Here is a 22,354-nt window from a genome sequence, read left to right on the forward strand (position 1 = left end):
TCGCTGCTGCGGAGGAGTTTGCTCGCTTGTATTGATTTGCTGTAGTCTTTGCAGCAGTAAGGGGAACTGAAGTTTATTAAAAGATTCCTTTCTCCTTACCATGGGATCTGTTACTCATTTTCCAACTATTCTGAAAGATTCTCTTTGAAAAAATATAAAATTACTTTTTCATCTCAAGCTGCATGGCAAATAAACAGACGGTTTTATGGTAAGATTATTGTATTTTATGCTGTTTTTATTATCTATTATTTATTCCCATTGTAAGTGGGATGAGACCCATAATAAATGACACAAGTACTCATCTCTCGTACTGCATAAATATATTTTTACAAATAAAATGAACCAACCAAGCAATCAGAAATCCCCTTTCAGGGCAAGTGATACACAAGGAGCATTTTATTCTGTTCCATCATTGAGCAGCAAAGTTCCAAAATTCAGGCTTCCCTTTTGTCCAAATATCACTTTTTTTTTAGACAAACTGTAAGCTTCATTTTAATTTTGTTTATATAAATCAATAGTACACATTACAATAAGAAAGTTTGTTATGTATCTTATCAGAGAAATCTGCTTCTTTCTCTTCTTGGACTGATCTTTCACTCAATTCAAGGGCAAAAAATATGTAAAATCTGTATCTAGTGAAGACAATATTTCCCATTACTGAGATAGAGATGACAGTTGGTGCTTCTACGATTTTATGGAGAGGGAGGAGCTAGAGGCGGAGAGAGACATTCTACTGCAAGTTCTGCATAGAACTTTATGAGCACAAACTGTCATCTCCTATCTCAATAATGGGAAATTTACTATTTACGGAAGACAGGTTTTAACCGTGAGTTGAGGATTTTGAGGCTGAATGATCCATTCCAAGCGGAAAAGAAATTGGATTACTTGAATAATATATTAGAAAATTTCTTAATTTTACATGTACATGATTTATAAAAAAAAATAAACAACAGTGACTCTTAAAAGCTAGTTTAGTATGTGAAGGGTCGGGGATGGAAATTCCAACTGCTCGATATTTATCTTCCTCAACGTCATCTTTAAGAGGTTCCCATGACAATTGGATGGTCGATCAGTCTGGTCAAAATTGGCAGATACTGGAGACTTTCATCAAAGATGTATAAAGGTACACTATTTAAAGGGAACCTGTCGGCAGAATTATGCTCAGTAACCTACAGACAGTGTCAGGTCGGTGCCGTTATACTGATTACAATGATACCTGGGATGATGAAATCTTGTTGTGGTTGTTGCTTAATCTTTATTTTCAGTTTTCAGCTAATGATATGCCTGTAATCCGGGGCGGCCTGTGGGCGGGGCTATAGGCGACCAGTGGGCTGGGCTGTGGGTGGGGCTGTGGGCAGGGCTTTATTTGGTGCTCTGCATAGATATTCATCCTTATGGCTTATGACTGGTCAGTGACTGGCCCCATTTTTTACATACTGGTAAATGATTAGTACATGGCTCACAAGGTTGGTCAGAACACTGATTATAGCATGTGGATGTAACAAAACTCAAGTAATGTATGTGCAGCGCCCCAGAGATCTGGTCGTTGCAGTATGACACTCTGCCGCTAAGGGGAGTGATGGTACGTCTGATGGCACTGAAGGAATTCTACTGACCAGGTATCACCAGCACACATTACACTTCACACTCCGGCCACTAGGGGGAGAAAAAGGCTTTATTTATTGGGCCACTCCTCACACTGGTAAAACTAGGGGTTGGATAGGAAGTTAGTCAGAAGCTGACTGGGTTGAATTCAGGCAGCATCCCGTGGCAGGGGGTGCTGCAGGGAGAAGATTCAGGGGGGTCCCTGTCAGGTGTGGGAACCTGGCAGGTACCTAGCGAACAGAACAGAACGTTACGGAACTGCGCCTGCACTACCCGCGGCAGTATCCTAAGAAAGAGACACGAAGCGAAGGATATTGTGGAACAGTGAGAAACGAGATCAAGCACAAAGGAGAGCCAGTAGGAGTCGTGCCCCGAGAACGGCAACATCCTACTGAGGCACGTAGCCGGTGGCCAGAACCCCGAGGAAGTAACTGACTCTATGCCTTACTTCAAACTCCGCAGGACAGTTAATTATAGGTTGGCTGTCTACCTTAAATTTCCTATGAAGACATAGGGGGCAACGCGTGGAGAGGGGCGTCTCTAGGGTCCCGGAAGAGATCCGAGCCTTCCCGTCATACGGGTGCATCCTAGCCATAACATACCTGGGGGACGAGAAACTAGTAACATCTGGAACGAAATAGAAAGAAAGAGAAAGAACTAGAAAGAATGAACGAACGAACTAGAACAGAAGTTGTGAGGACTATACCGAATGCTCAGCAGGGTAGCACTACAACACACAGGCGCTATTGGTAGGTAACGATTTCCACCTGTAAAGGGAACTCTGGATGTGCCATCGGACCGGCCGGTCTCAGACAGCCCTGTTAACTGTGCTCTGGATTGCGGATCCTGAAGTCTTCAGTAAAGAGGTAAAGAGACTGCAACCTTGTGTCCTCGTTATTGTCTGCACCTCACGCCATCAGCATCTACCTTGCTGGGAAGCCCTGGGGACATACTTCACCTGTGGGAAGTTACACCATCTAGCTGCCATCACATCACCCCAGTGGACCAGAAGCAGCGTCGGTCACTCTGACCGAATACCACAGGTGGCGTCACGTAACCTTGACAGACTCCTTTCACCTTTTATTGGACGCCCCTTAGCAGGGTCACGGACCGGGTCCCGCCACCGTAACATCCCCAGAACCGAGACAGAGAGGACCGGTACCGAGTAACCTGTGGCCCAGATAGGAGGCAGAGCAAGGGTTAAAAATAACTTTACTATGACAGGGGTATACTCCACGCAGGGAGGAAAGATGGTATGGACAGGTAGTATTAACACTTTCGTTACACCGACGGAGGGAGTGAGGGCAAAGGGTATAAACAATGTTCAGCAGTAGTAAACTTATCGGTCTGGTGGCTTCAGAGTGAGTAGTCTCAGATGTCCATGGTGGTGACGACACGGTCAGCACGTGATGGAAACGATGCAGGCTTGTAGGCATCAGTGGAATGGTTCCTGGTGATGATGGAGGATCCTCGATGTCTGCCCTGGGGTCCTGAGTAGCAGGGAGAAGAGCAGTCCTGTGCACTGCCGGGGCTGGACAGAGCCCGGCACAAGTAAGCTGGTGAGTAAGAGTAAAGTTCTCGATAAGTCACCCGGTTTCTTTTAGGGGGCAAGCACGCATTATACGATGGCTCGAGACGTGTAGTTAATTAAGCAGTTGGGGCCAACGGGTGGAAAAGAGTTCTTTGGTCACAGTCTTTATAGGGAGCAGCCAGAGCAATGTAGCACCGTCCTGGGCTGTCACGATGCTCAGAGGACGGAGCACCTAAATTCCCCTGCTGCGCGCTGTCTTCCCGCCAAGTCTTCCTGCCATTTCGCGCACTCTGCCCTTTTTATCCTTACCCAGCTCCCTGCTATCAAGTACAAAGGGCGGTCCAGGTCTCTAATCTTTCCCCCAGACAAAAAAGGTGACAGTCCCGACAGTCCCCGTTGTGAAAAAGGTTCCCTCGATCTGGGCTCTCGTCTTACAAAAAGAAGCAGCAGCTACATGGAGTAGAAGGGTAGCCAGAAATGAAAAAGGACCTGTCATCAGATCAGAAATGTCTCTTATTTTATTCCTACTGCTCCCCTGAGTATACCATTTTGTTTTAATCCACTCTACGGGTCTAGAAATACAGGGCTTTTTGTTTAGTCTTGATTTTTATGGTCTTTACTAAAGGAGTGTGGATTACAGGATGCTCTGGGGCGTGTCTTTAGGCTGTTCTGCATTATTATCCTGTAAGCACTTCCCCATTAGTTAAAAAGTATGAAAATTAGCACTAAATAAAACAGCCAATATCTCTGGAACTGCATGGCAGGTCTCAAAAAAACCCAAACACAACAAAAAAAAAAACAGATTACTCAGGGGAGGAGTGCGAATAAAATAAGAGCAAAAACTGAACACTTTGACCTGGTGACGGGTAATCTTTAAGTTTGCATTATGATTGTTAGGGTATGAAAAAGTGGGAATTAAGAAAGTGAGGTAAGGGGAATACATGAAAATGTGAGAGCTGTGATGCTCGATGGCAGATGGTGGTATCATAAATTAAACTCCTGTCCAGGGAGCTGAGAAAGCTGATTCTATACAAAGACCCAACTTAAAGCTCCTAGGTCACAATACAAAATCTGTAATGGGGACCCCCACCTTCCATATACACTGCTGCCTATTTATGTGGAAGAGTGGACCTCCTCACACACTTGTACTCCGGTTCCTCCTCTGCACCTCCGATAGCTTTGCTTTTGGTTGCACCCCTAGAAGGGTTATATCTCTAAGGTGCCTGCAATAAAAAAATATACTTAAAGCAGAAGTCTTGAATGTAAACTTTTATTTTTTTGTATTTTTGCTCAACGTTTCCTTTAAGAGTGTCCACTGTAGTGCCATTAACAGACAGCAGATGGGAATAAAGAGCCTCATAATTAGATTTGTAACTTTACAACATTTAACTAAGTTTTAATATATAATCAATCACAGAAATATCTTGAGACTGAATCCAGGACATGGAGAAGTAAGGGGAATTACAACTGAGAATAATAAAAACATCTGTATAGAAGACCACGGTGGATAATTGTAGGTAGAATTTTAACTTTACCTGAATTGAAAGATCACTGTGATAATTATGGAGGTCACTTTACTATTTTCATACACAATTGCATTGAAGAATGAATTTCCTCTCTTAACCTCTTAAGCCCCAAGGGTGGTTTGCACGTTAATGACCAGGCCAATTTTTACAATTCTGACCACTGTCCCTTTATGAGGTTATAACTCTGGAACGCTTCAATGGATCCTGATGATTCTGACATTTTTTTCTCATGACATATTGTACTTCCTGTTGTTGGTAACATTTCTTTGATATTACCTGCGTTTATTTGTGAAAAAAAACTGAAATTTGGTGAAAATTTCGCAATTTTCCAACTTTGAATTTTTGTGCCCTTAAATCACAGAGATATGTCACACAAAATACTTAATAAGTAACATTTCCCACATGTCTACTTTACATCAGCACAATTTTGGAACCAACATTTTTTTTTGTTAGGGAGTTATAAGGGTTAAAAGTTGACCAGCAATTTCTCGTTTTTACAACACCATTTTTTTTTAAGGACCACATCACATTTAAAATCATTTTGAGGGGTCTATATACTATTCTATACACCATTCTAAAAACTGCACCCCTCAAGGTGCTCAAAACCACATTCAAGAAGTTTATTAACCCTTCAGGTTTTTCACAGGAATTTTTGGAATGTTTAAAAAAAATGAACATTTAACTTTTTTCACAAAAGATTGATTTCAGCTTCAATTTGTTTAATTTTACCAAGGGTAACAGGAGAAAATGGACCCCAAAAGTTGTTGTACAATTTGTCCTGAGTACGCCGATACTCCATATGTGGGTGTAAACCACTGTTTGGGTGCATGGCAGAGCTCGGAAGGGAAGGAGCGCCGTTTTACTTTTCAATGCAAAATTGACAGGAATTGAGATGGGACGCCATGTTGAGTTTGGAGAGCCCCTGATGTGCCTAATCTTTGAAACCCCCCACAAGTGACACCATTTTGGAAAGTAGACCCCCTAAGGAACTTATCTAGATGTGTGGTGAGCACTTTGACCCACCAAGTGCTTCACAGAAGTTTATAATGCAGAGCCGTAAAAATAAAAAATCATATTTTTTCACAAAAATGATCTTTCACCCCCAATTTTTTTATTTTCCCAAGGGTAACAGAAGAAATTGGACCACAAAAGTTGTTGTGCAATTTATCCTGAGTACACCGATACCCCATATGTGGGGGTAAACCACTGTTTGGGCGCATGGGAGAGCTCGGAAGGGAAGGAGCGCCGTTTGACTTTTCAATGCAAAATTGACTGGAATTGAGATGGGACGCCATGTTGAGTTTGGAGAGCCCCTGATGAGCCTAAACATTGAAACCCCCCACAAGTGACACGATTTTGGAAAGTAGACCCCCTACGGAACTGATCTAGATGTGATGTGAGAGCTTTGAACCACCAAGTGTTTCACTACAGTTTATAACGCAGAGCCGTGAAAATAAAAAATCCTTTTTTTTCACAAAAATTATTCTTTATCCCCCAGTTTTGTATTTTCCCAAGGGTACGCTGATACCCCAGATGTGGGTGGGAACCACTGTTTGGGCGCATGGCAGAGCTCGGAAGGGAAGGAGCACCGTTTGGAATGCAGACTTAGATGGATTGGTCTGCAGGCGTCACATTGCATTTGCAGAGCCCCTGATGTACCTAAACAGTAGAAACCCCCCACAAGTGACCCCATATTGGAAATTAGACCCCCCAAGGAACTTATCTAGATGTGTTGTGAGAACTTTGAACCCCCAAGTGTTTCACTACAGTTTATAACGCAGAGCCGTGAAAATAAAAAATAATTTTTTTCCCACAAAAAGGGTTTTTTAGCCCCCCCAATTTTTATTTTCCCAAGGGTAACAAGAGAAATTCGACCCTAAAAGTTGTTTTCCAATTTGTCCTGAGTATGCTGATACCCCATATGTTGGGGTAAACTCCTGTTTGGGTGCACGGGAGAGCTCGGAAGGGAAGGAGCACTGTTTTACTTTTTCAACGCTGAATTGGCTGGAATTGAGATTGGACGCCATGTCATGTTTGGAGAGCCCTTGATGTGTCTAAGCAGTGGAAACCCCCAATTCTAACTGAAACCCTAACCCAAACACACCCCTAACCCAAACACACCCCTAACCCTAATCCCAACTCTAACCATAACCCTAACCACACCCCTAACCCGAAAATGCCCCTAACCCTAATCCCAACCACACTCCTAACCCCAACCACACCCCTAACCCCAACACACCACTAACCCTAATCCCAACCCTAACCACACCCCTAAATCCAACACACTCCTAACACTAATCCCAACCATAACCCTAACCACACCCCTAACCCTGACACACCCCTAACCCTAATCCCAACCGTAAATGTAATCCAAACCCTAACCCTAACTTTAACCCCAACCCTAACCCTAACTTTAGCCCCAACCCTAACCCTAACTTTAGCCCCAACCCTAACCCTAGCCCCAACCCTAACCATAGCCCTAACCCAAACCCTAGCCCTAACCCCAACCCTAACCCTAGCCCCAACCCTAACCCTAACCCTAGCCCCAACACTAACCCTAGCCTCAACCCTAGCCCTAACCTTAGCCCTATCCCCAACCCTATCCCTAGCCCCAACTCTAGCCCTAACCCTAGCCCCAACGCTAATCCTAGCCCCAACCCTAGCCCTAGCCCCAACCCTAGCCCTAACCCTAGCCCCAACCCTAACCCTAGCCCCAACCCTAACCCTAGCCCCAACCCTAGCCCTAACCCTAGCTCTAACCCTAGCGGGAAAATGGAAATAAATACATTTTTTTATTTTATTATTTTTCCCTAACTAAGGGGGTGATGAAGGGGGGTTTGATTTACATTTATAGCAGGTTTTTAGTGGATTTTTATGATTGGCAGCTGTCACACACTAAAGGACACTTTTTATTGCAAAAAATAGTTTTTGGGTATCCATTTTGAGAGCTATAATTTTTCCATATTTTGTTCCACAGAGTCATGTCAGGTCTTGTTTTTTGCAGGACGAGTTGACGTTTTCATTGGTAACATTTTCGGGCACGTTACATTTTTTGATCACTTTTTATTCCGATTTTTGTAAGGAAGAATGACCAAAAACCAGCTATTCATGAATTTCATTTGGGGGGGGCGTTTATACCGTTCCACGTTTGGTAAAATTGATAAAACAGTTTTATTTTTCAGGTCAGTACGATTACAGCGATACCTCATTTAGATCATTCTTTTATGTTTTGGCGCTTTCATACGATAAATACTATTTTATACAAAAAATAATTATTTTTGCATCGCTTTATTCTGAGGACTATAACTTTTCTATGTTTTCGCTGATGATGCTTTGTGGTGGGTCTTTTTTTGCAGGACAAGATGACGTTTTCAGCAGTACCATGGTTATTTATATCCATATTTTCGATCGCGTGTTATTCCATTTTTTGTTCAGCGGTATGATAATAAAGCGTTGTGTTTTGCCTCGTTTTTTTACAGGGTTCACTGAAGGGGTTAACCCCTCTGTGACCTTAGACGTACTATCCCGTCGAGGTGCCCTGGGCTTATCTGACCCTGGACGGGATAGTACGTCATAGCCGATCGGCCGCGCTCACGGGGGGAGCGCGGCCGATCGCGGCCGGGTGTCAGGTGCTTATCGCAGCTGACATCCGGCACTATGTGCCAGGAGCGGTCACGGACCGCCCCCGGCACATTAACCCCTGGCACACCGCGATCAAAGATGATCGCGATGTGCCGGCGGTGCAGGGAAGCACCGCGCAGGGAGGGGGCTCCCTGCGGGCTTCCCTGAGACCCCCGGAGCAACGCGATGTGATCGCGTTGCTGCAAGGGTCTCACCTCCCTCCCTGCTTCCTCCAGCCCCGGATCCCAGATGGCCGCGGATACGGGTCCTGCAGGGAGGGAGGTGGCTTCACAGAGCATGCTCAGAGCAGGCACTGTGAAGGCTGCAGCGCTGCATGTCAGATTAGTGATCTGACAGAGTGCTGTGCAAACTGTCAGATCACTGATCTGTGATGTCCCCCCCTGGGACAAAGTAAAAAAGTAAAAAAAAATTTTTCCAAATGTGTAAAAAAAAAATAAAAAAAAATATTCCAAAATAATGAAAAAAAGAAAAAATATTATTCCCATAAATACATTTCTTCATCTAAATAAAAAAAAAAACCAATAAAAGTACACATATTTAGTATCGCCGCGTCCGTAACGACCCGACCTATAAAACTGTCCCACTAGTTAACCCCTTCAGTAAACACCGTAAGAAAAAAAAAAAAAACGAGGCAAAAAACAACGCTTTATTATCATACAGCCGAACAAAAAGTGGAATAACACGCGATCAAAAGGACAGATATAAATAACCATGGTACCGCTGAAAGCGTCGTATTGTCCCGCAAAAAAACGAGCCGCCATACAGCATCATCAGCAAAAAAATAAAAAAGTTATAGTCCTGAGAATAAAGCGATGCAAAAATAATTATTTTTTCTGTAAAATAGTTTTTATCGTATAAAAGCGCCAAACCATAAAAAAATGATATAAATGAGGTGTCGCTGTAATCGTACTGACCCGAAGAATAAAACTGCTTTATCAATTTTACCAAACGCGGAACGGTATAAACGCCTCCCCCAATAGAAATTAATGAATAGCTGGTTTTTGGTCATTCTTCCTCACAAAAATCGGAATAAAAAGCGATCAAAAAATGTCACATGCCCGAAAATGTGTTCAATAAAAACGTCAACTCGTCCCGCAAAAAACAAGACCTCACATGACTCTGTGGACCAAAATATGGAAAAATTATAGCTCTCAAAATGTGGTATTGCAAAAAATATTTTTTGCAATAAAAAGGGTCTTTCAGTGTGTGACGGCTGCCAATCATAAAAATCCGCTAAAAAACTCGCTATAAAAGTAAATCAAACCCCCCTTAATCACCCCCTTAGTTAGGGAAAAATAAAAAAAATGTATTTATTTCCATTTTCCCATTAGGGCTAGGGTTAGGGCTAGGGCTAGGGTTAGGGCTAGGGTTAGGGCTAGGGCTAGGGTTAGGGCTAGGGTTAGGGCTAGGGTTAGGGTTAGGGTTAGGGTTAGGGCTAGGGTTAGGGTTGGGGCTACAGTTAGGGTTGGGGCTAAAGTTAGGGTTTAGATTACATTTACAGTTGGGAATAGGGTTGGGATTAGGGTTAGGGGTGTGTCAGGGTTAGAGGTGTGGTTAGGGTTACCGTTGGAATTAGGGTTAGGGGTGTGTTTAGATTAGGGTTTCAGTTATAATTGGGGGGTTTCCACTGTTTCGGCACATCAGGGGCTCTCCAAACACGACATGGCGTCCGATCTCAATTCCAGCCAATTCTGCGTTGAAAAAGTAAAACAGTGCTCCTTCCCTTCCGAGCTCTCCTGTGTGCCCAAACAGGGGTTTACCCTCACATATGGGGTATCAGCGTACTCAGGACAAATTGGACAACAACTTTTGTGGACCAATTTCTCCTGTTACCCTTGGGAAAATACAAAACTGGGGGCTAAAAAATTATTTTTGTGGGAAAACAAAAAGATTTTTTATTTTCACGGCTCTGCGTTATAAACTGTAGTGAAACACTTGGGGGTTCAAAGTTCTCACAACACATCTAGATAAGTTCATTGAGGGGTCTAGTTTCCAATATGGGGTCACTTGTGGGGGGTTTCTACTGTTTAGGTACATTAGGGGCTCTGCAAACGCAATGTGACGCCTGCAGACCAATCCATCTAAGTCTGCATTCCAAATGATGCTCCTTCCCTTCCGAGCCCTCCCATGCGCCCAAACGGTGGTTCCCCCCCACATATCGGGTATCAGCGTACTCAGGACAAATTGGACAACAACATTTAGGGTCCAATTTCTCCTGCTAACCTTGGAAAAATACAAAACTGGGGGCTAAAATATAATTTTTGTGGAAAAAAAAATATTTTTTATTTGCACGGCTCTGCGTTATAAACTGTAGTGAAATACTTGGGGGTTCAAAGCTCTCACAACACATCAAGATGAGTTCCTTAGGGGGTCTACTTTCCAAAATGGTGTCACTTGTGGGGGGTTTCTACTGTTTAGGTACATTAGGGGCTCTGCAAACGCAATGTGACGCCTGCAGACCATTCCATCTAAGTCTGCATTACAAATGGCGCTCCTTCCCTTCCAAGCCCTCCCATGCGCCCAAACGGTGGTTCCCCCCCACATATGGGGTATCAGCGTACTCAGGACAAATTGGACAACAACTTTTGGGGTCCAATTTCTCCTGTTACCCTAGGGAAAATACAAAACTGGGGGCTAAAAAATAATTTTTGTGGGAAAAAATTTTTGTTTTATTTTTATGGCTCTGCATTATAAACTTCTGTGAAGCCCTTGGTGGGTCAAAGTGCTCACCACACATCCAGATAAGTTCCTTAGGGGGTCTACTTTCCAAAATGGTGTCACTTGTGGGGGGTTTCAATGTTTAGGCACATCAGTGGCTCTCCAAACGCAACATGGAGTCCCATCTCAATTCCGGTCAATTTTGCATTGAAAAGTCAAACGGCGCTCCTTCCCTTCCGAGCTCTCCCATGCGCCCAAACAGTGGTTTACTGCCACATATGGGGTATCAGCGTACTCAGGACAAATGGGACAACAACTTTTGAGGTCCAATTTCTTCTCTTAGCCTTGGAAAAATAAAAAATTGGGGGCAAAAATATAATTTTTGTGAAAAAATATGATTTTTTATTTTTACGGTTCTGCATTATAAACTTCTGTGAAGCACTTGGTGGGTCAAAGTGCTCACCACACCTCTAGATAAGTTCCTTAGGGGGTCTACTTTCCAAAATGGTGTCACTTGTGGGGGGTTTCAATGTTTAGGCACATCAGTGGCTCTCCAAACGCAACATGGTGTCCCATCTCAATTTCTGTCAATTTTGCATTGAAAAGTCAAACGGCGCTCCTTCCCTTCCGAGCTCTCCCATGCGCCCAAACAGTGGTTTACTGCCACATATGGGGTATCAGCGTACTCAGGACAAATTGGACAACAACTTTTGAGGTCCAATTTCTTCTCTTACCCTTGGAAAAATTAAAAATTGGGGGCAAAAATATAATTTTTGTGAAAAAATATGATTTTTTATTTTTACGGTTCTGCATTATAAACTTCTGTGAAGCACTTGGTGGGTCAAAGTGCTCACCACACATCCAGATAAGTTCCTTATGGGGTCTACTTTCCAAAATGGTGTCACTTGTGGGGGGTTTCAATGTTTAGGCACATCAGGGGCTCTCCAAACGCAACATGGCGTCCCATCTCAATTCCTGTCAATTTTGCATTGAAAAGTCAAACGGCGCTCCTTCCCTTCCGAGCTCTCCCATGCGCCCAAACAGTGGTTTACTGCCACATATGGGGTATCAGCGTACTCAGGACAAATTGGACAACAACTTTTGGGGTCCATTTTCTCCTGTTACCCTTGGTAAAATAAAACAAATTGGAGCTGAAGTAAATTTTTTGTGTAAAAAAGTTAAATGTTCATTTTTATTTAAACATTCCAAAAATTCCTATTAAACACCTGAAGGGTTAATAAACTTCTTGAATGTGGTTTTGAGCACCTTGAGGGGTGCAGTTTTTAGAATGGTGTCACACTTGGGCATTTTCTATCATATAGACCCCTCAAAATGACTTCAAATGAGACGTGGTCCCTAAAAAAAATGGTGTTGTAAAAATGAGAAATTGCTGGTCAACTTTTAACCCTTATAACTCCCTAACAAAAAAAAAAATTGGTTCCAAAATTATGCTGATGTAAAGGAGACATGTGGGAAATGTTACTTATTAAGTATTTTGTGTGACATATCTCTGTGATTTAATTGCATAAAAATTCAAAGTTTGAAAATTGAGAAATTTTCAAAATTTTCGCCAAATTTCCATTTTTTTCACAAATAAACGCAGGTACTATCAAAGAAATTTTACCACTATCATGAAGTACAATATGTCACGAGAAAACAATGCAGAATCACCAGGATCCGTTGAAGCGTTTCGGAGTTATAACCTCATAAAGGGACAGTGGTCAGAATTGTAAAAATTGGCCTGGTCATTGACGTGCAAACCACCCTTGGGGGTAAAGGGGTTAAATACTTGGACATTTTTGTAGGTCGGATCGTTACGGACGCGGCGATACTAAATATGTGTTCTTTTATTGTTTTTTTTAATTTAGATAAAAAAATGTTTTTATGGGAAAAATATATATTTTTTCTTTATTTAGGATTTTTTTTTTTACACATGTGAATATTTTTTTATTAACTTTATAACATTGCCCCTGGAAGGTGGGGTGGGGGTATCATGTTATCATGACACCGAGCACTGTGTCAGATCGGCGATCTGACAGGCAGGGCTGCACGTTTACCAGCGCTTGCTCTGAGCAGGCGCTGGTAAGCCACCTCCCTGCAGGCCCCGGAAGCAGCCCTGCGGCCATTTTGGATCCGGGGCCTGCAGGGAGAAGGAGGTCGTGAGCGCGGCCGATCGCGTATGATGTACTATCCCATCACTGGCAATTAAGTCCCTGGTCACCTCGACGGGATAGTACGTCATATGGGATTAAGGGGTTAAAAAGGAGAGTTTTTTTTATTTAAACAAAGTACCTAATCCAATTGGTGCTGCTCCACTGATTCTAGGACAGTTTTTCTTTTCTTTTGTGCTCCTCCATTCCAAAGTCATGCCCATCGGTAATAATAATGCAAATTTTCCATTCAACCAGCTGGGTGTGTACCACCAAAGTTCCTTGTGGGCGTTTGCTTTTTCTTCTCTGATACTGACCAATCAAAACATGGCCACACCCACAGAGAAGTTCTGTTATTTGCTGAAGGGAAAATTTTCATCTTTATTATCTGGGGGTTTAACTTTGGAACTGAGGGGCACAGAGGAAAAAGAAAAACTGTTCCAGAATCAGTGGAACATCATCAAATCAATGAAATAATCCAATTGAACTAGAAAATCCAGTTAACCCCTTTCTAGCCTTGGATGTACTGAATACGTCCATACGATTTTGCACTCACAGCTGACACCCGGCACTCACTGGTGGGTTGATGGGTCTCTTTACTCGAACAATATACGGTAGGTGCATTTATGAAACTTACTGCTGTCTACGTGGGTTATTCATCTACTACTTCACACTGGCACAACGAGAAGCTTCACACAGCCTGAATCCTAATCATGCTGTTAATACACCAGGTGCCCTTTTGATTCTCTCACATCTCTCAGTCACTTGTCTTTGGTGTTTAGAGTCTACCGAAATCAGGAACTCAAAAAAAAGTGCCCAGGCCCCAAGCCGCTCTCAATATCTTGCATTGAATCTTACATTGAATCTACTCAGAAAACCTCCCAGCCATTCACAGCATCCTTTATATACTTGTAGGTAAGGTGGCTTTTTCAGTAATTTCTCCAACTCTGCTCTTACTTGGCTGCTTCTTTTTCGGTTCTTCTAGATTATGTCACCAAATCTTTCCATTCACTTCCAGCAGTTCTAACTCCAAGGTTGTACAACTGCACACCGACTAATGATCAGAAAAATGAACTCTGGCCTATTTGCGCCCTTCTTTCTAAGCTGTTCCCATACAACGTCTCTGGCTCTCAAGTACTTCTCTTCTGCAGGTCCAAAAAATCCAAGTAGAAAATTACATTGTATATATGATTATCTACACCAACCTGTTACAGCTAAATGATCAAATGTATTTTTCACAAATTAACTTTCAGCTACTGTTGAAGAATGATTCAACTGTTAACCATTAGGAAACCAATTGCCACCATAAATGAAGTCATGAATGAGGGGGTTTGTTGAGTATACAAGACAATGCCCAAGCACCTCCTCACTTGAGCTCTAGCGGCTCAGGCTCACTAAAATCGGATAGTTGAAAACTGAAAACATATTTTCTTAGCTAACAAATGTTGATTTTTTTTTTTACTGTGCACCATACAAATTGTTATGTCCCACCTGGAGACCTGAATATGTGAAGCCCTTGGTTTGGCTGAGCAGTTGTTATAGTACATGGACAGGTGACATATGTGCAGCAGATTGAGCACTGTAGACGACTCAGCATTGAGGAACTAGAGAAAAGCTAAACAGCTCAACAAAATGGCAAAATTGACTTTATCACAGAGTCCGATGCAGAACGGGTCAACAGAATAGCAGAATTAGCTAGAGATGCAGCAGAGTTAGGTTTACCTCAAGGTCCAAGGCAGGCATAGCAAAGTTTAGCACAGAGAAACAGTTTGGTAACGGCATGGATGCCAACTACCTGATTACTCTGGCAGTACCCTTGAGCCTGGGCTGATCTTCAAGGCTAGAAAAAGTGCAATCAGAGAAGTGTAGCAAGTTATCATGGTAGCCCAACCCATCAAAGAGCATCGGCAACTGGCAGAGCACGTAGAAGGACAGGGCGTCCGGCACCGGAGCCAGGACAGGTGAGTAACACAAATGTTAAGGATAGAATTTGGTGTGACTCATATGAATCCAGTCATCCTTCAGAATGTCAAAGGACCATGGCTCAGGACAGTAGAGATGGGAAATGTTTTCTTGGCAGAAATTATGCCTCTTAATTGAAAATTGCTTTATTCAAGCAGAACCTGTCACCAAACCTGACATGACCGTTGTAGTAAATATTTGTATTCTCCATGAAATTATAATTAATTTTACAATTTTATTTTAGAATTATTTTATTTTTCTGTTATCCCGCCTAGAAATTGGATTGACATCTGGGTGTAATCATTCACCTTGACAAATCAGCATGTGCCCACATAATCCATCACTGTTGGGCAGAGTAAGAGACTTAGACTGGCCCAAAGGAGAACAGGAGAATCCTCCGGTGGGCCCTTGTATACCCTTGTATATAAGCAGTACTTGGCACTATATACTTGAATCACTATGAACAGACGAAGGCGGCATCTTATTCATGTAACAATCCACCCAGTTCATTGTTATATACAGCTGAAAAGTGGCACCCTGGAGTTGGTTACTGGTGGTCCCTTGGCACCCCAGTCCGACACTGTGTAACATTGTGTAGCGACTAGTGTTGAGCGATACCTTCCGATATCGGAAAGTATCGGTATCGGTTGGGATCGGCCGATATTCAAAAAATATCGGATATCGCCGATACCGATACCCGATCCCAATGCAAGTCAATGGGACCAAAATATCGGAATTAAAATAAACCCTTTCTTTCCTTGTAGGTTCATTCTACATCAAGGAAAACAACTAAGAATAATGTAGGATGTATTGTGGGAGGTGGCGGAGACATTAAAGGCAATGAGGTTTAGCCCAATCAAATAGAATAGCATGTTTTTTTTTTTTTTAAAGACGTTCGGAGTGAAAAAGATATTGAGTAAGTACATTTTTTTTTATTTTGTCAGATATTGATGTTTCACTATTCCACGCCCTTCCCCTTCTTTTTTTTCTTTTTTTTTTTTACTTTTCCCACACTTTCATCTTCATCATCATCAGCATCTTTGACAACTTCTTCTTCACCTTATTCATCTTCTTCTTCATCTTCTACCTATTTTTTTTTTTTATTACATTCTTCATATTCATTTTATTCAACTATTATTATTCTTCCTATTCTACATATTCCACTGTTATTATTCTTCCTATTCTACTTCTTCATCATATTCTCATTTGTGACAGGCATTCCCGTAGTTGTTATCTATAAAAGTTGGAAGATTACACCTTCCGTTCTGCCAGTCACGAAAGTTACATTTGTCCGCGTTCAGTTTGGCCTGCAGCATCAGGCTTTATCCAGGGGCACCACGAGGAGGAACGGACTCACCCCCATACACTGCTTAGTCTTCTTCTGCATATAATTTAGATAATATCTTTTGCTCTGATATTAAGTCTTATGCTTAATGTTCTTCTGCTCTTTGTTCTGCAGCCTCTTGTTCTTCTGCTTCTCGGTCTTCCATGTCGTCGTCTCCAGGGTCGTCGTCTCCAGTGTCGTCATCTCCGCCGTCGTCGTCTCAGCCGCCGTCGTCATCGGGGTGGTCTTCCGGGTCGTCGTCATTGGGGTGGTCTTCCGGGTCGTCGACTTTAGGGTCTTAAACTTGGAAATGTAGCAGAAGGTACAAGAAGGCTGAGAAAATGCCAAGAACCAGCTGATGGAACTGGAACTCGGATGGCTACCCGAAGGTTCAAGAGCCTATGGAACTACCGAGGACCAGCTGACGTTACTGGAACCCGGTTACTAAGCAGGAGGTACCCGTGCCTGAAAGCACTACCAAGGACCGCCTGGCGTTGGCGGAACTCGGATACCCAGAAGGAGGCACCTAAGCCAAAGGCTCTGCCCGGAACCAGCTGACGTTACTGGAACCAGGATGGGGAGCAGAAGGTACAAGAGCAAAAGACACTGCCGAGAACCAGCTGACGGTGCTGGAACCAGGTGGTGGACCCGAAGGCCCACAGGAGAGGAGAGAACAGCTAGGCCGCGAGGCAGCCGCAGTTACCGAACCCCAACAGTCCTACAGGGGGAGCTGGGCCTACTGGCACTACAGAACCAGCCTTGACTACCAGTTCACGCAGCCCACATAGGAAGCTCCTAAACTGGAGGCACCCTGGAGTTGGCTAACCCGACTGCAACACGATGGGGCAAACATAGGCGTCTCAGCGAGTTTGACACACCCCGGAAACAGCTGACGGTGCTGAAACCAGGTTTGGCACGAGGGAGTACCTGTGACAAGAACACTGCCGAGAACCAGCTGGCGGTGCTGGAACCCAGATGCGTTGCCTATTAAAGATTGTCTTCCTAGAGCCCCAACTAGCGGTGTTGGAGCTAAGGGTAAGCAGGGGGAGCAGAGTGTAGGCCGAAGCCTGCACTGGAGGCAGCTTTGTGTCTGCGTTGCGTTTGCAGGACACTTTGCCGGCTACACAGTGGGGGAACAGCTGGCGTTGCTGAACCCCACTAACACAATGGCGTGTGTTTTTCTCTGTGCAGCTAGCACTTGCGGTCAAAAACTAGCGATGTTAGAGCCCGTGTTGAAGCAGGAGGAGGAGGAGAGGAGCAGAGTGTAGGCCGAAGCCTATTTGAACCAATTTCAAAGGAAACCTTTAACCCCCCCTCAGGTGTTACAAAGTACAAGAGACACACCTTGTGCAGTATTAATGCTGCACAAGTGAAAGGTTGCTCTATTAATTTGTCTACTTGCACACGCTGAATGAAAGACGTACACAATTTAGCCCATTCTACAGTCAAACTGTAGTGGATGCGTGACTTGGCTTTTTAAGGAGACGCAGCACAGGTGTCCCAAATAACGCCTTGGTGCTTGGCGCAGCTTCCTGAGCGTTGTTATTTGCTGTACAGGAGTCTGCGCTCTTGTGTTATCCCTTGGCAATGCCCTGTTAGAGCTGCCCGTCTTATGACCTCATTTCATGTTGGCCGGTGCGGTTAACGATGGCCATAAATCCCAGACCCACAGTGCCTTTTCATAAAGTCACACTGCGGTGCTGTGATTCGTGGCCTTGAGCAGTAAATATTTTGGCCGCTCACACACGTCCTTACACCTGCTTCAGACTGGGCGGCCTCTGCTGATCCCTTCTCGCATGCCGCGGCCATGAGGCTGCACAGTCTGAAGAAGGCGGAAGGAGATGAGTTAAGACAGGTGAAGATATGCACTGCTCGTGCCCATCAATCACACCCTCGCAGTCAAAATAAGACAACGAGGAGCATTGTTTCAGGCAGGGCGGACGCACAGGCGCAACAAGCCAACCAATGATGTCAGAAGACGGGAAGCGCTACCAAGGGGGGTGCTGCGTATCATTAGAAAGGAAAGTCACACCTCAGGGACAGTGGAATGGTCTCAATGAGACACATTTTGTACGTTTTGAGTTCCACGTGGGCAAGGACAAAAAGTCAGCCACCTTGTACAAATGCAGCAGTACTGCTGTACAAGGTGGCTGTTATACATAGAAACACCTGGGGGTGGGGGGCAGGCTCCCTTCAATTTCAGTTCATGTGCCTGCGTGGCGTTTGCAGGACACGTTGCCAGCTACACAGCAGGGGAACAGCTGGCGGTGCTGAACCCCACTAACACATTGGCTGGTGTTTTTCTCTGTGTAGCTAGCATGTCCGGGCAGAAACTGGCGTTGTTTGAGCCCAGGGTCAGCAGGAGGAGGATAGGAGCAAAGTGTAGGCCGAAGCCTGCACTGGTGGCAGCTTTTGGTCAGTTGTGCCAGCGTGGCTTGTGCTGGACACGATGCCGACTACACAGCAGGGGAACAGCTGGCGGTGCTGAACCCCACTAACACATTGGCTGGTGTTTCTCTCTGTGCAGCTAGCATGTCCGGGCAGAAACTGGCGGTGTTTGAGCCCGGGGTCAGCAGGAGGAGGAGAGGAGCAGAGTGTAGGCCGAAGCCTGCACTGGTGGCAGCTTTTGGTCGGTTGTGCCAGCGTGGCTTGTGCTGGACACGATGCCAACTACACAGCAGGGGAACAGCTGGCGGTGCTGAACCCCACGAACACATTGACTGGTGTTTTTCTCTGTGCAGCTAGCAGTTCCGGGCAGAAACTAGCGGTGTTTGAGCCCAGGGTCAGCAGGAGGAGTAGAGGAGCAGAGTGTAGGCCGAAGCCTAGTTGAACCAATTTCAAAGGTTACCTTTAACCCCCCCCTCAGGTGTTGCAAGGTACAAGAGCCACACCTTGAACAGCATTAATGATGCACAAGTCAAAGGTTGCTCTATTTAATTTTGCTCCTTGCACACGCTGAATAAAACACGTACACTATTTAGCCCATTATACTGTCAAACAGTAGTGGAGGCGTGACTACTAGTCTTTTTAAGGAGATGCAGCACAGGTGTCAAAATTTACACCTAGCTGCTGTGCGCAGATTCCTGAGCGTTGTTATTTGCTGTACAGGAGTCTGCGCTATTGGGATCCCTTGGCCATGCGCTGTGAGCGCTTCCTGTCTTCTGACCTCATTTAATGTCGGCCGTTACGGTTAGCGATGGACATGAATCCCAGACCCACAGTGTGTTTTCAAAAAATCACACTGCGTGGCTGGGATTCGTGGCCTTGTTCAGTAAATTTGTTTGACGCTCACACATGTCCTTACACCTGCTTCAGACTGGGCGGCCTCATCTGATCCCTTATCGCCTGCCGCGGCCATGAGGACACCCAGTCTGAAGAAGGCGGAAGGAGATGAGTGAACACAGGCAAACATATGCACTGCACATGCCCATCAATCACACCCTCGCTGTTCAAAAAAATAAGACACCGAGGGGCGTTGTTTCGAGCAGGGCAGACGCACAGGCGCAGCCAGCTAACCAATGATGTCAAAAGACGGGCAGCGCTAACAAGGGTGGTGCTGCGTATCATTAGAAAGGAAAGTCACACCTCAGGGACAGTGGAATGGTCTCAATGAGACACATTTTGTACGTTTTGAGTTCCACGTGGGCAAGGAGAAAAAGTCAGCCACCTTGTACAAATGCAGCAGTACTGCTGTACAAGGTGGCTGTTTTACATAGAAACACCTGGGGGTGGGGGGCAGGCTCCCTTCAATTTCAGTTCATGTGCCTGCGTGGCGTTTGCAGGTCACGTTGCAAGCTACACAGCAGGGGAACAGCTGGCGGTGCTGAACCCCACTGACACATTGACTGGTGTTTTTCTCTGTGCAGCTCGCATGTCCGGGCAAAAACTGGCGGTGTTAGAGCCCAGGGTCAGCAGGAGGAGGAGAGGAGCAATGTGTAGGCCGAAGCCTGCACTGGTGGCAGCTTTTGGTCAGTTGTGCCAGCGTGGCTTGTGCTGGACACGATGCCGGCTACACAGCGGGGGAACAGCTGGCGGTGCTGAACCCCACTAACACATTGGCTGGTGTTTTTCTCTGTGCAGCTAGCACTTCCGGGCAGAAACTGGCGGTGTTTGAGCCCAGGGTCAGCAGGAGGAGGAGAGGAGCAGAGTGTAGGCCGAAGCCTGCACTGGTGGCAGCTTTTGGTCAGTTGTGCCAGCGTGGCTTGTGCTGGACACGATGCCGACTACACAGCAGGGGAACAGCTGGCGGTGCTGAACCTCACTAACACATTGACTGGTGTTTTTCTCTGTGCAGCTAGCAGTTCCGGGCAAAAACTAGCGGTGTTTGAGCCCAGGGTCAGCAGGAGAGGAGCAGAGTGTAGGCCGAAGCCTAGTTGAACCAATTTCAAAGGTTACCTTTAACCCCCCTCAGGTGTTGCAAGGTACAAGAGCCACACCTTGTGCAGCATTAATGCTGCACAAGTAAAAGGTTGCTCTATTTGTTTTGCTCCTTGCACACGCTGACTAAAACACGTACACTATTTAGCCCATTATACTGTCAAACAGTTGTGGAGGCGTGACTTGTCTTTTTAAGGAGACGCAGCACAGGTGTCAAAATTTGCACCTAGGTACTGGGCGCAGATTCCTGAGCGTTGTTATTTGCTGTACAGGAGTCTGCGCTATTGTGATCCCTTGGCAATGCGCTGTGAGCGCTTCCTGTCTTCTGACCTCATTTCATGTCGGCTGTTGCGGTTAGCGATGGACATGAATCCCAGACCCACAGTGTGTTTTCAAAAAATCACACTGCGTGGCTGGGATTCGTGGCCTTGTGCAGTAAATAGGTTTGCCGCTTACACATGTCCTTACACCTGCTCCAGACTGGGCGGCCTCAGCTGATCCCTTATCGCCTACCACGGCCAGGAGGCCGCACAGTCTGAAGAAGGCGGAAGGAGATGAGTTAAGACAGGCGAACATATGCACTGCTCGTGCCCATAAACCACACCCTCGCTGACAAAATAAATATGACAACGAGGGGCGTTGTTTCTAGCAGGGCGGATGCACAGGCGCAACCAGCTAACCATGATGACAAAAGACGGGAAACGCTACCAAGGGGGGTGCTGCGTATCATTAGAAAGGAAAGTCACACCTCAGGGACAGTGGAATGGTCTCAATGAGACACATTTTGTACGTGTTGAGTTCCACGTGGGCAAGGAGAAAAAGTCAGCCACCTTGTACAAATGCAGCAGTACTGCTGTACTAGGTGGCTGTTATACATAGAAACACCTGGGGGGGTGGGGCCAGGTTCCCTTTAATTTCAGTTCATGTGCCTGCGTGGCGTTTGCAGGTCACGTTGCCGGCTACACAGCAGGGGAACAGCTGGCGTTGCTGAACCCCACTAACACATTGGCTGGTGTTTTTCTCTGTGCAGCTAGCACTTCCGGGCAAAAACTAGCGGTGTTTGAGCCCAGGGTCAGCAGGAGGAGGAGAGGAGCAGAGTGTAGGCCGAAGCCTGCACTGGTGGCAGCTTTTGTTCTGTTGTGCCAGCGTGGCTTGTGCTGGACACGTTGCCGACTACACAGCAGGGGAACAGCTGGCGGTGCTGAACCCCACTGACACATCACCTAGTGTTTTTTCTGTGTAGACAACACTTCCAGGTGGCAACTGACAGTGTTGAAACCCAGGGAATCAAAGAGGAGCAGAGTGTAGGCCGAAGCCTGCAGTGGAGCAAGTTGAAAGGGAACCTTTAACCCCCCCCCAGGCATTTGTTGCTGAAAGAGCCATCTTGTACAGCAGTAATACTGCACATGGAAAATGGTGGCTCCGAAAATTATGCTCCTTGCAAACGCTGAAGTACACACTCATATAATGTGTCCCCTCACACCGTCAAACCATCCCGGAAGTGGGACTTTCCTTTGTAATGTGACACAGCACAGCCGTCATTCCAACCCCCTTGGTGCCGGGCGCCACCTCCTCAACG

The 22,354-nt window shown here is 45.3% G+C and overlaps 1 long non-coding RNA gene across 2 annotated transcripts in view; it reads right to left on the reverse strand.

The window, feature by feature from the left end:
- Positions 1-263: 263 nt before the first annotated feature.
- Positions 264-22,354, reverse strand: part of LOC138641815 (uncharacterized) — a 40,343-nt gene continuing 18,252 nt past the window's right edge. Inside the window, exons 3-4 of one of the 2 annotated variants that reach the window (XR_011313950.1) lie at positions 4,227-4,359; positions 264-3,161 (exon numbers count right to left, since the gene is read on the reverse strand). This is a non-coding gene — a long non-coding RNA (uncharacterized lncRNA). Of the gene's footprint in view, positions 4,360-22,354 lie in introns of both variants that reach the window. The other variant, XR_011313949.1, reaches the window with a different exon arrangement.

The sequence above is a fragment of the Ranitomeya imitator genome, chromosome 6 (assembly GCF_032444005.1).
Source record: "Ranitomeya imitator isolate aRanImi1 chromosome 6, aRanImi1.pri, whole genome shotgun sequence".
In the NCBI taxonomy this organism is placed as follows: Eukaryota; Metazoa; Chordata; class Amphibia; order Anura; family Dendrobatidae; genus Ranitomeya; species Ranitomeya imitator.